We start from the raw sequence: 22,693 nt of genomic DNA, 5'->3' as shown, positions 1-22,693 counted from the left end.
TACAGATCATGCAGCCATTGCGGAGCAAGCAAACCAACAGCAGCACACCAGCAGTCAAGGCGAGAATCAACGGAAGCCTGCCGAAGACGCTGGAAAAAATAGAATGAAAAAATGCCGGTATCACACCAAATATTGTTTGGAAGGAGGTCACAAGGCCGGAGCCCACAACTTTGAAAAAATGCACCAAGCCAGTTACCAAGCCAGTTATTGACGAGGCATTGAATATAGTATGAATCAGAGCACCAAAATGAAGGGGGAGATCAGTATTTAAAAGCGCATGCACCTCGGTGCGGATGTTTGCTACGTGAAGGACAAATGTTTCACGCGAAGAAGTAAGTGTGACTTCTTTTTGAGACAATAGAGCCCTTATTCTGCTCATCTTGTTGAACTCCGCTTTCAAGGTTGGTATGGAAGGCCAGATGGATATATCCAGTCTCCCATGCGGGGGTGGGAAAAGGACATTCTTACAACAGACTACTCGTTGTGAGACAGTTACAATGTACAGAATCCCCACTAGCATCCCGCAGCATGGTTCACTATTTAAAAGCAAATAACTACCGTTAGCTAATAACGTGAAAGTGGGTGTAATTGCTGGCACAGGATTTCCCTTCAGAATGCAAGCTAAATTTGGTGTGTGAACGTTGCAAGCGCCGTGCAGTTGGATGTTTCTACAGACTACTGAGTGATCAGATGTGGAAGTGCATTCCTCTCCTTTAAAATAAACCTCTTTACCCTCTCTCAGGCATCTGTATGTAAATGGGAGTGACCAAACTTCATGCAGGAAAGCGGTACCCAATGGTTCGTGCCTGCCTACGGCATAGTGTTTCATACATGAACTGAACTTAAACAATGGAAATGGTAAACTGATCAACCCATGGATAAGCCACACAGCTGAGTTCGATTCGGCCACAGAGAATGGTTCCAACTTTTCAATATGCAATAATGAGTATGTCGCATCCTTCATGGACATGAACTGTTGTTTATCAGTCAAATTAAACGGCAGGAATAAAGATGATGTGTTCATGTAGTCCCAGGGAACTTTCCCTGCCTTCAATGTTTGTAAAGTCCATGCAAACTGCATTATAGAACGCAATTGATTTTGACCATGGTATAAAACAGACATATCATCCTGTACAATATCCACAACAGATGAAACAATATTATCTAACATGTAAATTCTGGAAGAAAGGGTGTTAATGCTATTATCGATGACAGCTAACACATTTTCTAAATTGGCTTGATCAATAGCCCTTAATCTAGAAGCAGCTTCAATTTGAGATAATTCCAAACTTCGTTGTAAACAGCATATATCCATCTTTTGGACCTGCCACCCACAGGGCCCTTAACAAAATCATTCAAATCTACTTTGTCATTTAATTTGGACGAATGAAGTTTAACAGACGCCAAGGTGGAATGTTGCAGCCAGGTTTGACATAACTTTCCTACTGAATAGGTAGTAACAGAATGTGAAGATTCAAATCGGGGGTCCACCCTAACCTGTGTATAACCAGGGAGTAGACCCAGAAAACGATGTTGACAAGAATCTGAACTCTTCTGCCATATTAACCATCCTTCAGGATCTAAGTTGGAAATATTGAAGGATGTATTAGTAATGAATGACTGCAATTCATCAAGGGAGAGATCTGTGTGATTATCCCATGTTGGATAAGCGCCCAGATCAGGAATAGAAGGGGAATTCATCTTTTTAGAAGTTGCCAATCCAAAGCAGGTGGTTTGAAAAATAGTAGAATTCAAAAACAACAGGTGGTTAGGTATAATGCATGCATGATGCAGTGCTTCTGCGCCTTGTACCTGCCAAGCTTTAGATCCCCAAACAGATTTAAGATCAATGGTATCTTTCCACAGCTCAAAGCCCCCTATAGCCAATTCATCCATAAAGGACTTGGAATACAACAATTTAGTATGTGTCAGTCTAACTTTGGAAGCTGGCTCAGTAGCCATTTTGAAATAAAAGGCTTCAGGTTTAGATTCACTGAAATCAGTAAAATATGTAAATTTTTTCACTAGAGTTTTGGAGCTGCCTTCAATGGGAGCTGGACAATGTTCCCATTGTGTATAATTAACGACATTTCTAAAAGTATTTGCTTTCTGCAGGAAATGATTGCCATAGTGTTGGTAGCAAAACAACTCTCCATAATGTGCTGTGTCTAAATACAAATCTTCAGCATCAAAGGCAGCATAATATTTCAAATCAGAAAAAAGAGCCTCAACGGCTTGGACATCCCAATCATCAGAGCATATGTTTTGTTTCACAACATCCCCAATAGATACACGAAGTACATTGGGGACATTAATCACCTCTGTGGGACTATGAATTTGAAATTTCACAGCACCCCATACAATCCCATCTAACACAGGCCAGGCAGTAATATTAACATAAGTCTGGTCCCTCTTCATGATGTGTGATGAGGAGTGGGGTGCCAATGTTCCATCAATTAACCTAATTGCAGATCTTTCGGTCAAATAGTGTCCATTCACCAAACGGAAAAAGGCAACCACAAATCCAATGGACATGAATAAAAATATACATATGACCCCCAGCCAAATGTAAGTCGAAGGGGGAATTAAAAGATGTCTTTTAAAACAAACAGCAAAAATAGAACTTTTCGATGGGGCATTCAATGTTGTAGAGTTAGTGTCAAATGAAAAACGTGACTGGTCAACTGCACTTGATTGTAAACCAGGCAACGACACATCTGTGGGATAAGTATACTCAGTATCTTCAACTGGACCACCAGCTGGTGGAGGCAATAAAGAATTTGTAACTGTATGCATCTCGATGGCAACGTCAGGCCTGTTGGTATTTGCCGGAGCCAAAACAGAATTTCTCAGCATTGCTGGACAAGAGACCGCTGGAGTCATACTAAGAGGAATCTGCCACTCCTTGTAGTTTGACATTGTCAATGGAGATGTACCTGTTATCCTTGTGACCAGGAAGTGGAGGTAAAACTACTGTTCTTGTACCCTGCACGCCAAGCACTGGAACCGGTGCACGATAAGAGGGGCCGAACTCCTTCTTGTTCTCCACCTTCTCACAGACCAGGTCACCAACTCGAGGTAGCCAGCCAACTACCAGAATCTGAAGTGCAGCATCAGTTGTGGAGGGCAAGTGTTCCTTTGCAAGACTGTCTCGGGTCTCTTGTAGATTCTGTAATACAGCAGAATGATCATCTACATCAAAGGGTGCGGCCGACGCCGCCATGTCTAGACCATCAAGGTCCAGGACAAACATCTTCATGCCAAAGAGCATTTTGTATGGGGTCCGCCCACCCAGAGACCTTCTAGGGAGATTATTAAGTGCACGTTGAACGCTATACAAATGGGCCAACCAGTTCCTGCCAGTGCCTAAAACTCTAGCTGTCAGGGATTGCTTTAAGTCACGGTTCATTCGCTCCACAACAATATTGCCCTCAAGCCGGTATGGAGACGAAAATTTGACTTGGACCCCCAAAGATCTCATGGCATCCTTGAACGCCTTAGAGGCAAACGCTGGACACTGGACAGAATGAAGGGTACCACACACAAAAATTCCCACAAAGACACACAAATCCCTGATGACAGTTCAAGCACCAGCACTCCATTGTGGCCAGACCCACAGAAAATGTGTGCACGAATCCACTGCAACTAAGATACACTTATACGGAGTATCAGAGGAGAAAGGACTGCAGTGATCTAAATAAACACACCCAAGTGGTTCATTAAATATGTACAACTGTGTTTGAGGTGGACGTGCAAATGTCACAATTAAGGACATAAGCACGAGTCTGTTTATACAATCCGTGCCACCAGTAACGTTGTTGTAAGATAGTAACAGTCGCAGAAACGCCGGCATGGGCAGAAGCCATACCTTCGTGAGCGGCTGTTATCAAGGAAAAACTGCAGTCCGTGTTGGGAATCAATCTGTCACCAACATCGTTAATTCTCACATAGGGAACTTTATCAGGACTTAAATGATAAGAATATTTAGAAGGGAAACCCCGAGGGTAATTATCACCCTTCTCTGTCGTAGCAATTGCTGCCAAGATGTCATCATCAATCTTACTTTTGGATCTTGTAACTGTTGCTACTAGATATGTTGCCACTGCCGTGTTCACTGCTTCGTCAGCTAAACTGTTGCCAACAGCGTGGACACCTACGCGCTGGTGCCCAAGAGTATGAATTGCATTCACGAGCGGTAGACGTTGTTTAAGTTCTGCGACTCAATCCCAAAGCATTTTATGCTTGATTGTACTACCTTTGGAATCAACATACTCCTTTTAAGACCAAAAGAATAAATTGTCGTTGTAAGACTGAACACAGTAAAAAGAGTCACTCAGTATAAGAGTAGTCACTCGAGGATCAGCAAACTCCAGTGCAAGCACCAGAGCACAAAGCTCTGCCAACTGGGCGGTACAATCACCCAATGTCTGCGTGTGCACGACATCCGACTTGAATTCACCATTCACAAAAGTACCAGCCACTATAGCGCAGGCCGCCGAATAAGCATGCTTAGAATCCGTCGCCAGTTGCTCCGAACCGTCAGTGTAAATGACACAATGGTAATCCTCAAGCAGGCGCAAGGACAGAGGATCTGGATGAACAAATTCATACTGCAAATACTCCTGAGTCTGCAATGAGGCATCAAAGATGTAAGTGACATCCGGAGACGTCAAAGAAGTGGCCCATTGTATCCAACGTGGATGCAAAGCTTTAGAATTTGGTACACTAGCTTTCGTCACTGCCTCTAGGGCAGAATACGGTGTGACAACCAACATGCGTTTCCTTTGCGACAGCACTCTCTCTTTCAAAATCGCCATCTGCACTGCAGTCAAAACTTTTTCGACCGTGGAAAACCGCATTTCAGCCGATATACAAGTGTGACTTGTAAGCAATGGGGACTGTATCGCGCTCATTGAACATTAAGTACGTGAAACCCACTGTGCCGGGCCCAATTCTTATTACCAGGTTTGTGTGGTTATCACGCGTCAGTAAGTATTTAGAAGCAAAAAGATCAGCCTGCAAAGATTGCAGGATAGCTGAATGTTCTGTCAGCCAGATCGATTTGGAAAAAGTCAGTTGTACCAAGGCATATAGCGGCTTGATATGCTGGGCATAATCGGGAATGTAAGTACACCCGAAATTCAAAAAACCCAGCAAAGATTCTAGTTTTTTCAGGGTTGTGGGAGCGCGCAAACATGTGCATTTCTCTAGGAAGTGAGGTGCTAAACCTCGACCTTCGTTGTTGAGTTCATAGCCCAAAAACAACACTGTAAACTCCGCAATGTGTGATTTTGCAAAGTTAAATTTGTAACCGAAGTCCGCAAACATAACAATGATGCGATCAACGCGACACAGATGCGGCCATAATTCGTCGTCTGTGACATAGATATCATCAACATACGAGTACGCATCTGGGTCAATGCTCTCTAACAGAGAGACTACACGTGCGGCAAAGACACCTGGACTGTTTTTGTAGCCCATGGCTAATCTTTTAAACTGTTTCTGTTTGCCGCCGGACGTTAAGGCTGTCCATTGACTACTAATAGAGGACAGGTTATGGCTATAAAAGCCATTGGAGATGTCAAGTGTGGTCTTAAACCTTTTTCTCACGAGACTATCAATGAGGGCAGAACTGTGGGTATTCTGTATCGCACAGGTCCGACAATGAGAGTTCAAATGCCGGTAATCCAAAGCTAGGCGGTACGACCCATCAGGTTTGGTTACAGTGAAAAGAGGATTATTCATGGGGGACACATGTTTCAATTACACCTTGATATTTCAATTGTTCAAGGATTTATGCAACGTGAGATCTAGCTTCGTGGCGCATGGGATATTGGGGTTGTGGCTGTGGCATAGACCGTAATGGAATCTCATGGCTAGGTGACAATTTATCCCATCCAACCTGAGTACAGTACAACGCCGGTGCAAGCACCTGTGCCCACCCTTCTGCAAAGTTTTGAGCTTGCTCCTTCAGCACAGTGTGTGCGAAAGACAGGAGGATTACCTCCTTCCCTCTGGGAGCTGTCAAAACGAAAGCTGGGGGCCCGTCCGCCTCCGCTAACAGAATGTCATATGTAGAGGTCAGATTTTCCCAAAAAATCCCTTTTATGGTACGTTGTATGTCACCTTCTATTAAAATGACTATGTCATATAGTCTGTGGGGGAGGCCACTCTAGTGTCAGCAGTTTCTACAGTAATGATCGTGTCAGTTGCTGTCGCCTCTAGATATGGATGCAGTGCTTGCCGCACTATTGTAACTTCCGCCGCGCTGTCTAGCAGCGTTAGTGCCCATGTCAGGTTCCGAAGCTGTGTTCTCACTATCTGTGACATACCTTGCTGTTAATGCAGCAACCTTCTTTTTCTGAAATGGGGGTCGTTGACGTGCAAACTCTTCCTGCTTGCCTTTACAGTCAGCCGGGCAGGGCTGCTCACGTACTTGTTGGGCACCCCGACCTTTGCCACGTTCTTCTCCACCGGACTGTGAGACCGATGTTTCCTGTGAAGACCGAGGAGAACCATGTTCAGGAACCTGAAATCTATCAGGAGACCTAATTCTAGTGCAATCGCGCAATACATATGTGCGTTCAGTAGTCACTTGTACTGGTGACGAGGGCCGAGACCCTTGTTTCTGCTTCCCCTGTTTCTTAGTTTTCCAATTTTGTTTAGGAGAAGCTGGACGGTCGTCTTTAGTAGACGTAACCGTCTGAGTTTGCGGTTGCTCTGTTGTTTTAGCAAAAGGCTTAAAGCCTAAACTATTGCGGCCAATGGTCTTATAAGCCTCCACAATAATTTTCGGTAACTGCCTGGGTTTATCGAAGTCGTCGCTGAGGCGCAGGGCATTCGACATTTGAAAGTTAACCGCATCTCCCTTGACGTTAGCCAGGATGAGATCAGCAACTATGGCGAACACACCGACAAGCCTCATTCCTAACTTGATCGCCGCCTCCGGACCGTGTTGATCCTGAACACGTTTGATCATGTAGGGCAGTACAGTCATAGACGGTGTGCCGAAGCACTTTGAGTAGACTGCTGCAAATACTTTACCCCAGTTCTGACAATCATTTACCTCTGGGACTAAGTCTTTCTGCAAACTAATGGTAAGGATCCTGTGTTTTTCCACAGGAGTAGAATTCGGAAAAACCGCTTCCAGCTGGTCAAATTTCTCAGCAAGTCAATAAGGCATATCATCCTTATTCTGGGGCGCTTGCCCATTACCGAATTAACCATGACAGGACTAATAGTAATGCCGGCCGGGACAGCTGGTTGCGCCGCAACCCCAGGTGCCCCCACCAGGACATTGCGAGAGACATATTGCACTAAAGCCCTATGTACCGTAATCAAGGCGGTATGGAGTTGATGTAAGTCATCCAGCGGGCATGCAAATAACATGGATGTGGTGTAAACCCGGCCAAGACTGGCCAAGTGGCCCCTGGAATGGACAAGGGACCCAAACGAACCGGTGTAGCGGTGTGAGGGAGGGCGCCATTGAACCAAATACGATGCTGCCAAGCAGAAATGGGAATTTCCTGTGTCCTATATGGCGTGTAATTAGCTGGGACTGCCGTAGGAGTGTATGTGTGAAACGTCTTATCATCCGCATTCACCTCCGGCAAAGTAACCCAAGAGTAAAACAGCTCATAGGGAAACAACGCATCGGCACTCACTACAAAGATAATAGACATCCCATCGTCAGGCACCCCGAACTGCATCAAATGACGCCGAAGAGGTGCGCGACTTGCGCTGCAATGGCGACTTCAGCCATAAGGATACAGATAAGAAAAACAATCTATTTTAAATAGTAGCACAAAAAGGGTATAAGATAAAATGAAACCTTTTTAATTGTCAAGCTTGAGAGAACCTAAATATTAACTATTTAGGTAGGTTTAAACCGTCACTCCCGTTAACCGGAAACAAGAGTGAGGGTGTTGTGGACAAATATAAGCATTACTAAGGCGTCTCTATCATAAGACCAAAACGTTAGGTGCGCCATGTTGCAGGGATTCTGCTCATGCACAGAACTATGCACAGGAAACCAGGACTTCAGTGAATTGTGGTGTACCAAAAAACTCACCTCAGTACCCAGAACCCCTATGCGACTAGCATCAGTGTCTCATTCGTTCTCCGTATCATCTCAAAGCTACCAATAATTAGACAACCCAGAACAAGCGACTTAGAGTACTCTCAGGAATGATGGGAATCAGAAACACCTTTTCGTTATTATTCTCATATCAGTCCCCAACAAGAGTAATCAGAGACACGGAAAAGTTTAAAATGTTTATTTTTAACTACGTGCTCTAAGGTGCAGTACTTTGGCTAATACAAGCAGGCAAATGATTAAAAATAAAACCATCAGCATTGTTACAATACCATAGAAAATGAAGGGAGAAATCATATTAAAAATGATAGTGGAAAACAAGTCCTATAATACTTTGTGAACCACCCTCCCTTGGCTAGTAAACTAGTTTTTATAAACTAATAGAAGGTCTCTAGGTTTGAATGGGGAACCCCATACCTCAAAGATCAGCTTAGGTGAATCATATCACAGGATCAGCTCTGCTCTCTGTTTCTGGAAAGGTTTTCTCCAAGTGTCTGAATCATGCATGCAAAATGCAATATTAAAGGCACCTGAGTTTCAGATATTTGCAGCTGTGTGTGTGTTGTGTCTAGAGCGTGGGCCGATCAACCTGAATTCAAAAGCAAACATTGTTATTTGACCTTGACGGCTTCTGCACACAGTTTGCAGACTAAGGTCGCGGTGCACGTCTGAGGATGTGAACAACAGATCGTTCTCATGTGAAGAAAAAGCAAGCAAGCAGTTTTACTTGTAATAACAGCTCCCTGTAGTGTCGTATGCAAAAGCTGCAAAGTGGCAAGATGGCGTTTAGCTTCTAAAAAGCTTATGCTAACATAGCAACGTGTGCATATAAAACCCCGTCTCCACAATAGCGTTGTTTGTGTAGGTTAAAAATGAGCAGAAAAGTAGTTGTTTGTTAATTAATATGCATTCAAAACAAATAATAACTGCCATTCAAGCCTTTCTTAAAGCTTTGGTGGCCTCAAACAGTCTGAATTGACACACTAGTAGCAGTGTGATAGTTAGTAGTTGAGTAATAACAGCAGCAAAGTGTGGTGCAAACTGCGGTGGCCTCCTAATGAGGACCCCAGCACTTATGTTTTTTTACAAAACGCACTAAGAAAATGTCAAAGAAGCACAGTGTTGCTCTGTGAGTGGGCGAGATGATGTTTGATCTGCAATTAAGGCATTCTAATAACTGCAACACCTCAAATAGGTGTGCAGTCACATGAACAGCCAATAAGACCTCACCACTAACCTCAACACATCCAGAGACTGTGGGATGGCAAAACCGCGAAGGAGCGCATTGCCTTCCAGATCTGAGGATTGTACAGAGGGGTGATATCAATGAGCCGAAATGATGCAGGCTCAGCTCAACGCGATGTTTGAAGCTTGATGCAGACTGTACTTCATGGGGTGAAAGGCACAGGTCTATGCATGGTTCATCACATCCTACTGGCCAAATGTGAAGTCCAGGAAAAAAAATCCCACACAGGAGATACGTTGTGAAAATATATAACCGGGTATGAAAATAGGGCATCCTCACATGAAGATGCTCGGATTCCAACTGACCATTTGCCAGTGCATCTAACACATGAAAAGTGAAAGGAGGAATGCTTGTAATTTGTCTAACACCTGGCAATTGCTAGGTGTATCATTCCAAGCCATCATATATTTTTTATTTTATTTTTTTAGAGTTTTTTATAGCACAAACTAGACCCGAGACATCGGGTATCAGAGCGCTTTACATGAGCACCAGTTTTGTTACAGACGGACTCATTCATTTTTGTTAGGCATGGGGAGATTAAGCGATTTGCCCAGAATCACTGGATGTTAAGCGTCATAGTCGAGACTTCAACCCGGTTCCCCAGCTTTGAGGTTGACCGCTCCAACGGTAGGGCTACATCCTCTCTCCCATCATACTTGTGCTCACCATAGCACCTCATAAGTAATCATATGCAAATCAGTCTGACCCAGTTCCAATAAGAACAGTCCAACCCAAAATGCCAGGTCAGGTCCTCTCTGAACCTGAACACAAGCCCCCCAAGACCAGTTTCACCCTGATTAGGGCTCTTCAGTTAGGAATAGCTTGGTTCCAGAAGCACAGGGAGCACAGGACCCGCAACTGGGCATACATTTGGCTACTTGATCGGAGGAATGCTTGCAATTTGTCTAACCACTGGTAATCTTTAGGGGTAGCATTCCAACACATCATTCCTTTGCCCAGCATGCCACCTCAGATCAGACCCAAAAATATGCTATTCAAGAAAAAAGCCAACTCCAATAGAGAAAGTCCAGCGCAAACGGCTAGGTCAGATCCTCCCTGAACCATAACACAAGCAACACAAGATGTATTTTACCCTGACTGGGGTAGGTCAGTTAGGTGAAACATGGTTCCAGTGTCACAGTGAGCAAGAGATCCACTTCTGGGCATACCCTTGGCCGCTTGGGGCATGACATCAAACATACAAAAGATGTTGGGAAGAATGCTTGCAATTTGTCTGAACACTGGCAATCGCTAGTGGTAGAATTTCAACCCATCATTCTTTTGCCCAGTATTCCACCTCAGATTAGATCCAACAATATGCAAGTCAGTCTTGACCCTGCTCCAATACGAACAGTCTAGCCTGAACTGTCAGGTCCTCTCTGAACTGAAACACAAGCAACCCAAGAGTGGTATCGCCCTGGTTGGGGCTCTTCAGTCGGTGTAGATTGGTTCCAGTAGCACAGTGAGCATGGGACCCATGTCTCCGCAGACCCATTGCCACTTAACGCATGACAGCAAACACACAAAAGATGATGAGAGGCATGCTTGCAATATATTTAACCTCTGGCTATCACTGGGGGTAATATTACAACCCATCATTCTTTAGCCCAGCATACAAGGGCAAACAATGCACTTAACGTATAACATTCCAAGATTGTGAATCTTGATCTTGGCTTTGTGGCACTATACCTCTGGGAAGTCCCCAATTAAGCTGATTTTCCCAAAGCAGACTAGGATTTAAAGAATCAAAAGCTTTTGATAAATCTAGTAATCCCCAAAGGAGCAGCACAGACCATAAATGCAGGGCATGAGACACAAGAAGGCTTGATCCCACACCATGAGCATGGTTGGTAAACCCTGTGAAAACCTGTTTGTGTATTCATAAAGATCTTACAATCAATCCAAATTTGTATTTTTTAGGAGAATCTCTGAAAACACTAATAGATGAGTAAAATACCAAAAGAAGATGATATCTACATGTACTGTTAGGGTCTTTTGAAAACTGATGCAGATAGGACCACTCTCCAATTATCCAGCTTTGTCTGCCTGATTAGTATGTCATTAAAAAAGAGGAATGAAATTGCAACCACCAGTATGGGTCATGAATTACAATATTGTTAAATAGTCCCTCTGGTATTCCAGCATCCAATACTGTATCTGTGTTCATTAGTTTTGCAATCAAGACAGCCATAACCTTGATGTTAGAGGGCTTAAAATGTAGGGGATTAATCCCTGGCCCATTATTTAGATTGTCATTATCAAAATAAGCATACACGTAGCCCAGTCAATACATAGTGTTCATGTACATAGAGTTCAAGCCTTCAGTAAACAGGGTCCAAAACTTCTTCAAGTTGTGATATTTAACAGCAAGCATCCTTCCCAATATTTATGCTCATGTATTTTATTATTTGGGGAAGAGGGGCTGCAGAAGGAGAAAATGTCCAGTAGACAAGGTCATAGCTGAGCAGCCTGCTTACCGAGGAAGCTGTTTAGTGGGATACAATAAAGATCCTTTAACCAATTCTGTAAGGATGAGGAAAAGGATCAGCCCTGCAAAGACTGTGGTAAACCCACTCAATCCCTGAAACATCCAGTGTGCGACCCTGGTTGCCTGCAACAGTCCTTTGAGTCAGCTCATTCCTCCTCCTGGCTAAAGAGGGTTTAGTAAAGATGGCTACATGGTCTAACCCCCTAAAACACGAGGAACCATCCAGTGGTTATAGCGTTGTAATCATCTAAGGGCCGACATCTTGTAACCTGTTGTGCCGTCAGAAATACCCCCACATCTCAGTTGATTGCCTGGGCACAAGAGGATACTGAAGCAGTTGGCAGACTTTACGTTACTGGCCCTGGAAGTGTGCAGCTTTACAAAAAAGTGCTGCAGTAACGCTGTCTCAAGATGTAAACCTTTTCCCTGACTTTGGCATAGATTTATCCCACTGCATTTAGCGGTTTCAAGATAGATACTGTGTGCCACCTGACCGGAGTCCCATCACTACTGAGCCAAGGGATTCTAAGGCGAGGACACCGGTAAGCAACTCTAATACCCTTACAAGGGTTCTCACCCTGAACTGTCCACCACTCTGGGGGGAACTTCAGGTGTGTTGTGGTGGGATCCTCAACCTTCATTTGGGTAGGAGCGGTGGGTCCAGGAAGAGACTTTGACACCCAGAAATAGAGGCGTGACACTGAAAAAACAGCAGAGGATGCTGTGGAGAGTTTGCATTAGTTCTCTCCAGCCTGTTGCCTCCATAGAGCCTCCCTGAACAACTAGGAAGAACGCCCACTTTCCCGTCTGCCTTTGTTCTGGTGCACACATATGCACTTTGTCATGCCCAGTCCATGGGTACGGCCATCGAAGCAGAAGGATCTGCTGAAAAAATATACTGCTCATGGGCAGCTGATCTCATTAAAAAGGAACACACATTACAGAGAGCAGCATATGTGAAGATGACTCACTAAAATGGGACACAAAACTAAAAGATCTGTGGGGAAGGAAAATATGTCTAGTGAAGTAAAATCCTTTATTTTAGTTTAGGTGAAGAGGGTTATTAAGAATGGCCCACACTCAGTTAAATCCAGTAAGCTAAAATAATTTACTGTGAAAAGCCTTATTACCTTTTTTCTTTCTTCTTATATCTCCTTCTGCACTGGCATTTTCTATGCGTACTATTTAGATTTGATCAGCATGAAGTATTTTTTCAAAGATAAAGCACTTGCTCAACTTAATCTATTAATTGTTATTACACTATTATAAGTCACTAGCCCACAGTAATTAAACCTTGGACTACTCTGTATTACTATGTTGTTCAAGTGCTACCGAGACAAATTTGGTGTTCAGTTTTGGGTCCAACGGGATCAAAGGAAAAATTACCCATTTGAGCCAAATGGATCCCAGTAACCCCTGGGACACCCTCAACCAGTTCCCACAAAGGATAATTCTTAAAATATTCTTCTTCTGTAGTCATGAAAGTTTATCATAAATATTACTTCTTGACTTCCCATAGTTACACAATATTTCCTGGCATGCCATAATACAATCAAAAATGACTTAACAAAAAATATCAATAAACGGCAGCTCATCCGCCTGGGCCGGATGAGCCATTTATCTTATTGGGAACTCTCTGGGTTTGGTGGTGGGACATAATGGAGTCATTGGAGACATACGGCCTGATTGCTATGGTGGAAGGCCCGCCACCGCCATCCGTGCGGTGGCGGGCCCTCAGCCATCAGACAGCAATTTTCCCCCGCGATATTATGATGTCGGGGGGAATCGTTCTGGTACCGTGGCGGTCATAAAGACTGCCCGCCACGGTTCCGCCACAGGCAATAGTTCTGATTGCCTGGCGGAGTGGTCAGCATGTGTAAAATGATGGTGGTGCAGGCACTGTCTGCCAAATTACGATGCTGCATCCCCGCCAGTCGGTGTATGGTGGTGAAACCGTCATTCACAGGCTGGCAGGGATTGCATTTGGGGGGCTTTTGCGGGCCCCCCTTGTGTTGGTGGGGGTGGTGGTGCACTTGGGGGGTACCCATGGTACCCCCTACATTTCCCTGCACTAAGTGGCAGGCACTGTGTGGTGCCTGCCACATAGTGTAGGGAAATGCATGACATGGCTGTTTAGCATTGCAGCGGGTGCTGCAGCCAGCAGCACCCGCCAGAAAATTAAACAGCCTGGATACGACCGCCATGGTGGCGGTCGCATCGTAATCCGTGGTGCAGGACTGCCGCCTTACAGGCGGGCGGTTCCAGTGACCGCAACGATGGCAGGCTGAGTCGAGTCTGCCCACCATCGTAATCACCCCCTAATTTTTGAAGAGTCACTCTCTCCAGGTTTAATGCAGCAAGCACAGAAGGGGTGAACAGAGAGACAGACACAGTGGGCCTGGAACAATTTTCAGAGCAGGGGTGCCGTCATCAATATTACATCGCTAAATTCATAGGAATTTTGGAAAATCCAAGTATCACACAAAGAACAAGTGGTAAGGGAGGTAGCCAGTGTATGTCACAAATATATTACTAAAGCATGATGTGGTAGCACACCATCATTTACAGACAGCACGTTTTCCATTAAAATGGCCACAAATTTGCAATGACATACAGTTGTACTGATGAAACTATATAGTGTGCAAATTATAATATGTGAAAACTGGTTTTCATCAAATATTTACCATTTGCATATCAACAAGTAAAGTGTCTTGATTTGCTTTGATTCTATTTAAAATGTTGGTTCCATCACACTTCAGAAGGACAAAAAATATGCTTCATCTGTGCTTTCCTAACTGCTGAGATATTTTTAAGTATCTGTATTGTTATTTTATAGCTATGTGAATGTTGCTGTGTTAGAAAAAAACTGACATCCTAAAGTCTTTCCTTTCACATTTCCTGTACCTCAGCAAAATTGTTACATACTACACTTTACAAACTCCTCTATGTTTTGTAGTCAGAAGAAGAAAATGTTAAACAAATCCCAATTTTAAGACTCAGTAGCAATTTGTCAGAAGAACTGAGGGGCATATGTACAAGCCCCTATCACAACGGGAACATCACCTTTTGTGACGTTTCCGTGGCGATAGGAGCTTCGCCCTATTTACAAGGCAGCTGCCTTGTAAATAAGGCCCCCTTCCATGATATGCTTAGCGTGAAAGGGGTGGGCAATGGGTGTTGCGGTGAGCGTTCCACCGCAACACCATTGATTTTGACGTTGCCCCCTATTTACAAAGGTAGCGTAAATAGGAGGCAGTGCCAAAATTATGACCAGGGAAAACCTGGTCTTAAGTTGGCAAAACAAGGAGAAATGCTTTATTTCTCCCTGTGTTTGCTTTTTACATGTGTGCTGCCTTGTGCAGCACACATGGAAAAAGCAAAAAGCCTTGGATTGTTTATGTTCAGGAAGGTGACCCTTGCTGCACATAAACAATCTTTTTAAAAAAAGAAGACATTTTGTGACTTCCATACATAGAAGTGACAAAATGGCATTTCAAGATTGCTTATGTGCAGGAAGGGGGACCTTCCTGTACATAAACAATCTTCCCCTGCACGCAGACACCCTTGCACTATAGTGCAAGGGTGCCTGCGTTGGCGCTACACTGCTAAGTATAGCGTCAGCACAGGGGGAAGCGCAAGGCTGCACCATATTCTCATAAATATGGTGCAGCCTTGCGTTTCTTAAGTGGCAGAGTGAGGCGTTAAGCCATGACGGCTAACGCCTTACTCCGCCACTTCTGTTGTATATATACCCCTGGATCTTTAAACGCACAACAAATGTTAAAATAGAATCATAAAACTGTAAAGGAATCTTCAGTGCTCATTCACCTTCTGAACCCCAGCATGGTGATTTTAGATGTGCTGCAGCACTCCCAGACCCCTACCACCAGCACCTCTGGATACATAGAAATAGAGAGGCAGAAAGGGATATAAAGAGAATAAAATGTGGAGCTGGTTTGAACACTGTTATCAGGGATGATGTTTGGTTCCCAATCAAGCCATGGGTACCAGCTAGGCATAATGTGCAATCTGGACAAAGGGCCTAATGTACTAAATTTCCATTTACAAAAAGTGGTTGCAAATCGTGCTGGAGCAGAGTTTTCTGTTGAAAATGTATCGAGTTTTAAGCTCCAGTTTTGTCTATATGTTATGATTTAAACTACTAATTTGAAAACACTAATTAATAGTTTGTTTTGTTAAAAGTTTGACTAATCAATATTACTAATGAGAAGAAACAACTACACGTGGGATGCATATATGTTGCTTAATAATAAATGTGCGGTTTAACTAAATGAGTGTTGTATAAGTGCTATTTGTTTCGTGTTTATGCTTTTAAAATAACGTGTGCTAATGCTTTATTGCATTGCAGAAGGCTAGATAATTACATAAGTAGCACATAACAACGTGGGGGAGGTCTAAGGGAATTTGAACAGTAGACCAGCAGGTTGTGTTTCCCCTAACAACAAATATCAACACACTAATACAACCTGGGTCAGAAATAGAGCCAAAGAGTTACACAAAACCGTCTAAGTAAACCCCATTCTCAAAATGACAACTCTATTAGAGAGCACTCCCTGCAACAGGACCCATCAATCACTTAAGGTGGTTAATTGTTTTTATCATCTGGGTCTGTATACTCCATCCAGCCGGACCAGTTCATAAAGCAGTGATCCGGTCACTAGCATAGAAGGAGCACCAAAGGAGGATTGTCACCTGATCTCTCACAATTATTGTCTTGGATGAGGTACTACCCATAGAACAAGGTGAGAAATCCTAACAGTCAGCAGTAAAATCATATGTGTGAGTTAAAAATGGCTAAGGGTGCCCAAAAGTTCTTTAATAGTAGAGAACCCCTGTCATATTTAAAAAGCAAGATGGCAATATTGCATAAATTGAATTGACATTATGCTATTGTCCAAAGCAAGTACGGTCAACATGTTTCTGCCCCTAAACGATCGATAGTATGAGGGCTTTCATCAGGACCTAAATTACTGCTGTGGTTTTCAGTGAGAAAAACGTGTGTGTAAATTATACAAAAGTGGGGTGCAGATAAAAATTCCTACCGCACCGGTCAAGTTGTTTCAGCAATCAAAACCGGATACCTGTGGAGAAATTTAGAAAAGAAACAAAGACCCAATGTGTAAAACAGGCTCAGCTACAGGTCAAAACCAATTCCTATGACCAAAAATAAGCATTCACTAATGCTGTATGGCATTCAGTACTGTTCGTTTCGAATTGCACTTACCCATAAATAGTGGGTACAGCCCTCACCTCAACCTGGTCTCAACTCAGGGAAAGGGGCCCCGCTCTAAAAAGAAATAGTAGGAGAAAGAAAAACAGGTAATACCTGAAAAAGCCCTCCTCTTCAAAAGCATAGTTAAAAACCTGAGAGAAAATTCATCCAATCCCAATATGCGAAGACATGTATGGTACATAAAACATTGTAACAGGAATCATTCAAACTGTGCCTCAACTGCAGACACATTGAAACGTTTACTGTCACCTAGGGTGGAAATTATGCCATCCCAGTAGATCAGAAAAATATAGAAAACACACACTCCTAACATTTGTTACGTGACTCTAGTAGAGATTGTCACAATTAGTTAGAAACTCACGTGTACCAAATGTTTTAGTATAACAAGTACACAAAACAAAGTAACCAATTGTAAAATTGCCTCAGGTCCCATGAGCCCAGGCATTCAAATTCAGAAAGAAAAGTGAAGGAAAGACCTTGTCATAGTATCAGGTTAAATGTACTGAATATCCTGATATACAAAGCATGAAAAATAGAGTAATCACTTAGAACTCCTGAAAGTACCATAGACCCATTTACTCAAAAATGCAGTATTGTTTCAGGAGCAGACATAATGAAGTCAAAACAACACCTAGTAGACTGAAACAACCAAAAAGAGCACTCACCTATCCGTCGGTACCCCAGGGCGGTCATTGAGGTAAGACCGGAGGTACCGACGGGCGCACTCACGAGGTTTAAATAGCCTGTCTCAATATGAATGCCTGCAGGTGCGGCGGGCCGATTGAGCTGTCCAAGGCACTGCCTGTCAAGGCATAACACGCATGCGCGGTAAAAGACCACTAGTTCGCTAATGCACATGCGTGTGAGTTATTCCCACGCATGTGCGGAGATTACAATGTACGCGAACTGGCACGGAGCGTGCGTAAAGGAAGGGACACCCATTAATCCTCCTGCGTCAGTGCCGAGCACAAGCACGATAAGCATAAAATGCTAAGCATGAAATGCCCCGTCGTACTCCAATCTCACGAAAACACGTACAATATTAACACGATTAAGTACAATGGCCGTAAAGATGCATCAACAGCCATAATGTCAGACACAAGAGTATGGGACTTTAACCAAATGCGCATATATTAGAACAAGTAGCGCGCACGTGCAGCACAGAGGTAGTATGTGAATGAGTCAAAAACATGCGTGGCTGAGAGCGCGCTTCCTCATTCACTGAAATCAGCAGCGCGTTGGTACCTCGTCTGTCAGATCTCTACTATAGCAATCTTGTTTTTAAAACTATTTGGCAAAGCTCTTTCCATGTTTAGAACCATGATGTGACTCACGAGTGTGAAAGTAAATTAGAACCTCATTGATCGTGCCACAAGGTGCTATAAATCCAATTGAATTTAAAGAGGAAACTCTCTGTCAGGGAGGGTCTCCCTTGTGTGTACGTCCATAAGGGCTATCAATAAGAAAAGCCCATCTCCATTATGGAAAACCAACAGTTCTTGTAACCAATATCTCATCGTAGTATCCTCAAAAGAATGTGTGCCAATGCCAAACACTCTCTATAAAAAAGTGAGGGTCTATTTTAATTAGATCTTATAACAACAGCCAAGGGATTTCATCATTCAATCCCACAGTGTCTGAGTGAAGTCTGTGCACCCATCTCTGCTCCCTCACCAGAAGGAATTTCTGAACGTCAGTGATATGTACTGGAATGTGTGGTTGTTCTAGAACCACCCACTGAAGCTCGGTCTCTTTGTGTCCCACTGAAACAAAGTGGTTAGTGAGTTTGGTGGCACTCTTTTTGCATCGGATAGTGCTCTTATGTTCCGATATCCTCACTTTAACCTTTCGTGATGTCATACCCACATAGTTTTTATTGCAGGGGCATCTTATCAAGTAAATCACTCGTTCACTGTTACAATTTGTGTGGGTTTTGAGGGACCAAGGTCTGTTCGTCCCTATCTCTACCTCAGTGGTGTGTTGAGTCTGGGGGCATACTGCACAGTTTCCGCATGGAAAATGACCTACAACAGGTGGTAACCCCCAAAGTGTGCTCGTATCTGGGTTTCTCAGCAACCTCGGGCGTGTATGTACTAATCGATCTTTCAGATTAGAGCTCCTTTTAAAAGCAAAAAGGGGAGGGGGTAAGGAACTGCCCTCTATTTTGAGAAACCTCCAGTTCTTAAGGATACTCTTCTTGAGTGCATTGGAATAGTTGCAGAAGGTATTGACACAGGTAATCCTGTTCTCTTCCAAAGGATTCTGTATCCTCTTCTCGAGCAGAGCTTCTCTGTGGTTGTTTCTGGCTCTCTTCATGGATTTCTTTATGATAGTCTTGGGATACTGTCTCTCCTGCAATTGTGTGGATAGGAGGGTAGCATGTTCCTGATATTTGGCCACCTCAGAGCAATTCCGACGAATACGAAGGAATTGCCCGAAAGGGAGGTTTTCCCGAAGAGCTTTGTAGGTCATTTTCCATGCGGAAACTGTGCAGTATGCCCCCAGACTCAACACACCACTGAGGTAGAGATAGGGACGAACAGACCTTGGTCCCTCAAAACCCACACAAATTGTAACAGTGAACGAGTGATTTACTTGATAAGATGCCCCTGCAATAAAAACTATGTGGGTATGACATCACGAAAGGTTAAAGTGAGGATATCGGAACATAAGAGCACTATCCGATGCAAAAAGAGTGCCACCAAACTCACTAACCACTTTGTTTCAGTGGGACACAAAGAGACCGAGCTTCAGTGGGTGGTTCTAGAACAACCACACATTCCAGTACATATCACTGACGTTCAGAAATTCCTTCTGGTGAGGGAGCAGAGATGGGTGCACAGACTTCACTCAGACACTGTGGGATTGAATGATGAAATCCCTTGGCTGTTGTTATAAGATCTAATTAAAATAGACCCTCACTTTTTTATAGAGAGTGTTTGGCATTGGCACACATTCTTTTGAGGATACTACGATGAGATATTGGTTACAAGAACTGTTGGTTTTCCATAATGGAGATGGGCTTTTCTTATTGATAGCCCTTATGGACGTACACACAAGGGAGACCCTCCCTGACAGAGAGTTTCCTCTTTAAATTCAATTGGATTTATAGCACCTTGTGACACGATCAATGAGGTTCTAATTTACTTTCACACTCGTGAGTCACATCATGGTTCTAAACATGGAAAGAGCTTTGCCAAATAGTTTTAAAAACAAGATTGCTATAGTAGAGATCTGACAGACGAGGTACCAACGCGCTGCTGATTTCAGTGAATGAGCAAGCGCGCTCTCAGCCACGCATGTTTTTGACTCATTCACATACTACCTCTGTGCTGCACGTGCGCGCTACTTGTTCTAATATATGCGCATTTGGTTAAAGTCCCATACTCTTGTGTCTGACATTATGGCTGTTGATGCATCTTTACGGCCATTGTACTTAATCGTGTTAATATTGTACGTGTTTTCGTGAGATTGGAGTACGACGGGGCATTTCATGCTTAGCATTTTATGCTTATCGTGCTTGTGCTCGGCACTGACGCAGGAGGATTAATGGGTGTCCCTTCCTTTACGCACGCTCCGTGCCAGTTCGCGTACATTGTAATCTCCGCACATGCGTGGGAATAACTCACACGCATGTGCATTAGCGAACTAGTGGTCTTTTACCGCGCATGCGTGTTATGCCTTGACAGGCAGTGCCTTGGACAGCTCAATCGGCCCGCCGCACCTGCAGGCATTCATATTGAGACAGGCTATTTAAACCTCGTGAGTGCGCCCGTCGGTACCTCCGGTCTTACCTCAATGACCGCCCTGGGGTACCGACGGATAGGTGAGTGCTCTTTTTGGTTGTTTCAGTCTACTAGGTGTTGTTTTGACTTCATTATGTCTGCTCCTGAAACACTACTGCATTTTTGAGTAAATGGGTCTATGGTACTTTCAGGAGTTCTAAGTGATTACTCTATTTTTCATGCTTTGTATATCAGGATATTCAGTACATTTAACCTGATACTATGACAAGGTCTTTCCTTCACTTTTCTTTCTGAATTTGAATGCCTGGGCTCATGGGACCTGAGGCAATTTTACAATTGGTTACTTTGTTTTGTGTACTTGTTATACTAAAACATTTGGTACACGTGAGTTTCTAACTAATTGTGACAATCTCTACTAGAGTCACGTAACAAATGTTAGGAGTGTGTGTTTTCTATATTTTTCTGATCTACTGGGATGGCATAATTTCCACCCTAGGTGACAGTAAACGTTTCAATGTGTCTGCAGTTGAGGCACAGTTTGAATGATTCCTGTTACAATGTTTTATGTACCATACATGTCTTCGCATATTGGGATTGGATGAATTTTCTCTCAGGTTTTTAACTATGCTTTTGAAGAGGAGTGCTTTTTCAGGTATTACCTGTTTTTCTTTCTCCTACTATTTCTTTTTAGAGCGGGGCCCCTTTCCCTGAGTTGAGACCAGGTTGAGGTGAGGGCTGTACCCACTATTTATGGGTAAGTGCAATTCGAAACGAACAGTACTGAATGCCATACAGCATTAGTGAATGCTTATTTTTGGTCATAGGAATTGGTTTTGACCTGTAGCTGAGCCTGTTTTACACATTGGGTCTTTGTTTCTTTTCTAAATTTCTCCACAGGTATCCGGTTTTGATTGCTGAAACAACTTGACCGGTGCGGTAGGAATTTTTATCTGCACCCCACTTTTGTATAATTTACACACACGTTTTTCTCACTGAAAACCACAGCAGTAATTTAGGTCCTGATGAAAGCCCTGATACTATCGATCGTTTAGGGGCAGAAACATGTTGACCGTACTTGCTTTGGACAATAGCATAATGTCAATTCAATTTATGCAATATTGCCATCTTGCTTTTTAAATATGACAGGGGTTCTCTACTATTAAAGAACTTTTGGGCACCCTTAGCCATTTTTAACTCACACATATGATTTTACTGCTGACTGTTAGGATTTCTCACCTTGTTCTATGGGTAGTACCTCATCCAAGACAATAATTGTGAGAGATCAGGTGACAATCCTCCTTTGGTGCTCCTTCTATGCTAGTGACCGGATCACTGCTTTATGAACTGGTCCGGCTGGATGGAGTATACAGACCCAGATGATAAAAACAATTAACCACCTTAAGTGATTGATGGGTCCTGTTGCAGGGAGTGCTCTCTAATAGAGTTGTCATTTTGAGAATGGGGTTTACTTAGACGGTTTTGTGTAACTCTTTGGCTCTATTTCTGACCCAGGTTGTATTAGTGTGTTGATAGATAATTACATACACATATGGGTATTAGTGGGGATTAACACTGTTTAATCATTATGCTGTGGTAACGTTGTTTTGTGTTTCTTTTAATTAAGATGGTCCGTTTTGGCCTAAAACAAGATGGCTGCCTTTTACAGCCTGCACTCGAGTGATTGAATTGTGACGAGAGGCCTTGCTGAACATGGTCGAGAGTCACCTGACCACAGCCTTTGTCTGGTTAGAAATTTTTCCGTGAGGACAGCAGCTCTGGGAACGATTCCAGCTGCCCTTGGACAAGGATAAAGCCACAATGAACAATAACTAGCCTGTGGTGGCTCTGCTAAGATATCAAGGAA

Source organism: Triturus cristatus, chromosome 6 (genome assembly GCF_964204655.1).
Source record: "Triturus cristatus chromosome 6, aTriCri1.1, whole genome shotgun sequence".
Taxonomy (NCBI): Eukaryota; Metazoa; Chordata; class Amphibia; order Caudata; family Salamandridae; genus Triturus; species Triturus cristatus.
The sequence above is the reverse complement of the archived record's forward strand: the minus strand, read 5'-3'. Positions refer to the sequence as shown.